We start from the raw sequence: 5,668 nt of genomic DNA on the forward strand, positions 1-5,668 counted from the left end.
CCATGACCTTCAAGAAGGCTCTGTGTGACTTAGGGTCAAGTGTAAACCTCATGCCTCTCTCTGTAATGGAGAAGCTAGGGATCTTTAAGGTGCAAGCTGCAAGAATCTCACTAGAGATGGCAGACAACTCAAGAAAACAAGCTTATGGACTTGTAGAGGATGTTTTGGTGAAGATTGAGGACCATTACATCCCTACTGATTTCATAGTCCTAGAGACTGGGAAGTGCATGGATGAATCCATCATCCTTGGCAGACCCTTCCTAGCCACAGCAAAGGCTGTGATTGATGTTGATGGAGGTGAGCTGATCATTCAAGTGAATGAAGAATCCTTTGTGTTTAAGGCTCAAGGATATCCCTCTGTCACCATGGAGAAGAAGCATGAAGAGCTTCTCTCAATTCAGAGTCAAATAGAGCCCCCACAGTCAAACTCTAAGTTTGGTGTTGGGAGGCCACAACCAAACTCTAAGTTTGGTGTTGAACCCCCACATTCAAACTCTAAGTTTGGTGTTGGGAAGTTTCAACATTTCTCTGAGTATCTGTGAGGCTCCATGAGAGCCCTCTGTCAAGCTACTGACATTAAAGAAGCGCTTGTTGGGAGGCAACCCAATGATTATATTTTATATATTTTCTTTTGTTATTTTATGTTTTTTGTAGGTTGATGATCATAAGAAGTCACAAAATCAATTGAAAAAGCAAAAACAGAATGAAAAACAGGAAGAAAAATAGCACACCCTGGAGGAAGAACCCACTGGCGTTTAAACGCCAGTGAGGCTAGCAGTTGGGCGTTTAACGCCAGAAAGGGGCACCAGACTGGCGTTAAACGCCAGAAAAGGGCAAGAACCTGGCGTTAAATGCCAGGAATGGGCATCAGCCCGGCGTTTAACGCCAGAAATGGCTCAAAACGTGATTTTTGATGCCAATTGGTGCAGGGATGACTTTTCCTTGACACCACAGGATCTGTGGACCCCACAGGATCCCCACCAACCCCACCACCACTCTCTCTCTCTTCTTCCCCCATTCACCAATCACCTCAACACCTCTTCCCCAAAAACCCTTCTTCACTCCTTCATTTTCACACCACCTAAACACCACTTCTCCTCCTCCTTGGCCGAAAACAAAGCCATCTCCCTCTCCTCTATTTCTTCTTCTTCTACTCTCATCTTTCTTCTTTTGCTCGAGGACGAGCAAACCTTTTAAGTTTGGTGTGGTAAAAGCGTTGCTTTTTGTTTTTCCATAACCATTTATGGCATCCAAGGCCGGAGAAACCTCTAGAAAGAGGAAAGGGAAGGCAAAAGCTTCTACCTCCGAGTCATGAGAGATGGAGAGATTCATCTCAAGGGATGCACTTTCCTCCACAAGACTATTGGGAGCAACTAAACACCTCCCAAGGAGAATTGAGTTCCAACATGGGACAACTAAGGGTGGAGCACCAAGAACATTCCATCCTCCTCCATGAAATCAGAGAAGATCAAAGAATCATGAGAGAGGAGCAACAAAGACAAGGAAGAGACATTGAGGAGCTCAAGCACTCCATAGGATCTTCAAGAGGAAGAACAAGCCGCCATCACTAAGTTGGACCCGTTCTTTAATCTCCTTGTTCTTTATTTTTCTGTTTTTCGAAATTTTCATGCTTATGTTTATCTATGTTTGTGTCTTGTGATCATTAGTGTCTTAGTGTCTATGCCTTAAAGCTAAGAATATGAATCCATCACCTTTCTTAAATGAAAACTGTTTTTATTACAAAAGAACAAGAAGTACAGGATTTCAAATTCATCTTTAAAACTAGCTTAATTAGTTTGATGTGGTGGCAATACTTTTGTTTCTGAATGAATGCTTAAACAGTGCATATGTCTTTTGAATTTGTGGTTCATGAATGTTAAAATTGTTGGCTCTTGAAAGAATGATGAAAAAGGAGACATGTTACTGAGGATCTGAAAAATCATAAAAATGATTCTTGAAGCAAGAAAAAGCAGTGAATACAAAAAAAAAAAAACAGAAAGAGAAAAACGAAAAAGAAAAAAAAAGGGGAGAAAGAAAAAGAAAAGAAAAAGAAAGAAATAAAGTTGTGATCCAAGGCAAAAAGAGTGTGCTTAAGAACCCTGGACACCTCTAATTGGGGACTCTAGCAAAGCTGAGTCACAATCTGAAAAGGTTCACCCAATTATGTGTCTGTGGCATGTATGTATCCGGTGGTAATACTGGAAGACAGAGTGCTTTGGGCCACGGCCAAGACTCATAAAGTAGCTGTGTTCAAGAATCATCATACTTAACTAGGAGAATCAATAACACTATCTGGATTCTGAGTTCCTAAAGAAGCCAATCATTCTGAATTTCAAAGGATAAAGTGAGATGCCAAAACTGTTCGGAGGCAAAAAGCTACTAGTCCCGCTCATCTAATTCGGAGCTAAGTTTCATTGATAATTTGGAGTCTATAGTATATTCTCTTCTTTTTATCTTATTTGATTTTCAGTTGCTTGGGGACAAGCAACAATTTAAGTTTGGTGTTGTGATGAGCGGATAATTTGTACGCTTTTTGGCATTGTTTTTAGTATGTTTTTAGTATGATCTAGTTAGTTTTTAGTATATTTTTATTAGTTTTTAATTAAAATTCACTTTTCTGGACTTTACTATGAGTTTGTGTGTTTTTCTGTGATTTCAGGTATTTTCTGGCTGAAATTGAGGGACCTGAGCAAAAATCTGATCCAGAGACTGAAAAGGACTGCAGATGCTGTTGGATTCTGACCTCCCTGCACTCGAAGTGGATTTTCTGGAGCTACAGAAGCCCAATTGGCGCGCTCTCAACGGCGTTGGAAAGTAGACATCCTGGGCTTTCCAGCAATATATGATAGTTCATACTTTGCCCAAGCTTTGATGGCCCAAACCGGCGTTCAAAGTCACCTACAGAAATTCCAGCGTTAAACGCCGGAACTGGCACCTAAATGGGAGTTAAACGCCCAAACTGGCATAAAAGCTGGCGTTTAACTCCAAGAAGAGTCTCTACACGAAAATGCTTCATTGCTCAGCCCAGGCACACACCAAGTGGGCCCGGAAGTGGATTTTTATGTCATTTACTCATCTCTGTACACCCTAGGCTACTAGTTTTCTATATATAGGACCTTTTACTATTGTATTTTCATCTTTTGATCATGTTTTTATGATTGAATCCTCTTTGGGAGGCTGGCCATTCGGCCATGCCTAGACCTTGTTCTTATGTATTTTCAACGGTGGAGTTTCTACACACCATAGATTAAGGTGTGGAGCTCTGCTGTACCTCGAGTATTAATGCAATTACTATTGTTCTTCTATTCAATTCGGCTTGTTCTTTGTCCAAGATATCACTTGTTCTTCAACATGATGAAGGTGATGATTGACACTCATCATCATTCTCACTCATGAACAAAGTGACTGACAACCACTCTTGTTCTACAAGCATACGAGGCTCTAGTGAATATCTCTTGGATTCTTTAACCGGAATCTTCGTGGTATAGGCGAGAACTGATGGCGGCATTCAAGAGAATCCGGAAGGTCTAAACCTTGTCTGTGGTATTCTGAGTAGGATTCAATGATTGAATGACTGTGACGTGCTTCAAACTCCTAGCAGGCGGGGCGTTAGTGACAGACGCAAAAGGATCGATGGATTTTATTCCGGCCTGATCGAGAACCGACAGCTGATTAGCCTATGCTGTGACAGAGCATCAGGGACGTATTTTCACTGAGAGGATGGGAGGTAGCCATTGACAACGGTGAAACCCTACACGAGCTTGCCATGGAAAGGAGTAAGAAGGATTGGATGAAGACTGTAGGAAAGCAGAGAGACGGAAGGGAAGGCATCTTCATACGCTTATCTGAAGCTCTCACCAATGATATACATAAGTATCCCTATCTTTATCTTTATGCTTTATTCGTTTATCACTATACCTATTTGAGTCTGCCTGACTGAGATCTACAAGGTGACCATAGCTTGCTTCATACCAACAATCTCCGTGGGATCGACCCTTGCTCACGCAAGGTATTACTTGGACGACCCAGTGCACTTGCTGGTTAGTTGTGCGAAGCTGTAGTGATCACAATTTCGTGCACCAAGAGGCCCAGCCCTAGTGGCAAGCAGAGTGTCGCTTGCTACAGCTACAGAACACTGAGGTTCCGTGGGATGTGTTCCGAATGGCCTTTTACAAGAAGTACTTTCCTGAGTCTGCAAAGAAAGTGAAGGAGATGTAGCTAATGCAGCTGAAGCAAGGTTCCATGTCTGTGGCTGAGTATACCAACAAGTTCGAAGAGTTTTGTAGGTTTTTTCGGGTGTGTCAGGGTGACCCAGAGACCTTCGAGAGCTGGAGGTGTATTAAGTATCAGAGGGGTTTGAAGGACAGCGTTATGACTGCTGTGGCTCCTATGAAGATCCGTGTCTTCTCCAACTTGGTGAACAAAGCAAGGGTGGTGGAAGAATACGCTATGACAATGGCTGCATCCAAGGACACTCATGGAGGAACCTCTAGCAAGGGACGTGGCAAGTATCACCATCCAAGGGGTCAAAGCTTTAAGAGAGGAGGATATGTGCATCAAGGTCAAGGGGGTTTCAGAAGGAACAATCAGAATCAGTTCCAGTATGCTAAGGGGAGAGGAAATCAGACTGTGGCTTGCCTGGTCATATTGTGAGGGACTGCACTCGTGGGAAGAACCTAAATGCGGGTCAGAGTCAGCACCAAGGGCGAGTTTTTGCTGTGAATGCCAAGGATGCTCCCAAGGCGGATCTGTTGATGAGAGGTATTTGTTTATTTGGTGATAAAACTTTAATTGCATTATATGATACTGGAGCATCGCATTCTTTTATCTCGTTTGCTAAAGTTGAGGAATTAGGCTTGAAAGTGTCAGAGCTACCGTTTGATCTGCATGTACATACTCCGCATTAGACAGTTATGACTAGATCAGGTTGTAGACAAGTAGGTTTCAAGCTTGAGGGTAGAGACTTTGTGCATGATTTGATCTGTTTACCTATGGTTGGGTTGGAGATGATTTTGGGGTTTGATTGGTTGTAGAAAAATCGAGTTTTGTTGGATTACTTTGAACGGACAATTCGATTTATGCCGGAAGGAGTGAGTGGGGTAGTGATAACCGCAGGATATTACTTGAACTCCATTATGGTGCATTGTAGTGGGGAAGAGTGTCAGGGTTACATCTTATTAACTGCTAATGCTTCGGGTGATACCCAAGAATTAGATCAAATTCTGGTAGTTAGGGATTTTTCGGAGGTATTTCTAGAAGATATCCCTGAGTTCCCACCTCAAAGAGAGATTGAGTTTGCGATTGAATTGGTGCCGGGAGCTGGACCAGTGTTGGTTGCACCGTATAAGATGGCTCCAAAAGAGCTGATTGAGTTGAAGGTTCAGTTGGAGGAGCTTCTATATAAGAGGTTCATTCGACCGAGTGTGTCGCCGTGGGGGGCGCCAGTTTTATTGGTAAAGAAGAATGATGGAGGAATGCGATTGTGTGTGGATTACCGTCAGTTGAATAAAGTGACTATGAATAATAAATACCTGCTGCCAAGAATAGATGACTTGATGGATCAACTGCAAGAAGCTGGAGTGTTTTTCAAGATTGATTTGAGATCTGGTTACCATCAGATAAGGGTGAAGGAGGATGACATCCCTAAGACCGTGTTTAGAATACGTTA

Source organism: Arachis stenosperma, chromosome 10 (genome assembly GCF_014773155.1).
Source record: "Arachis stenosperma cultivar V10309 chromosome 10, arast.V10309.gnm1.PFL2, whole genome shotgun sequence".
Taxonomy (NCBI): Eukaryota; Viridiplantae; Streptophyta; class Magnoliopsida; order Fabales; family Fabaceae; genus Arachis; species Arachis stenosperma.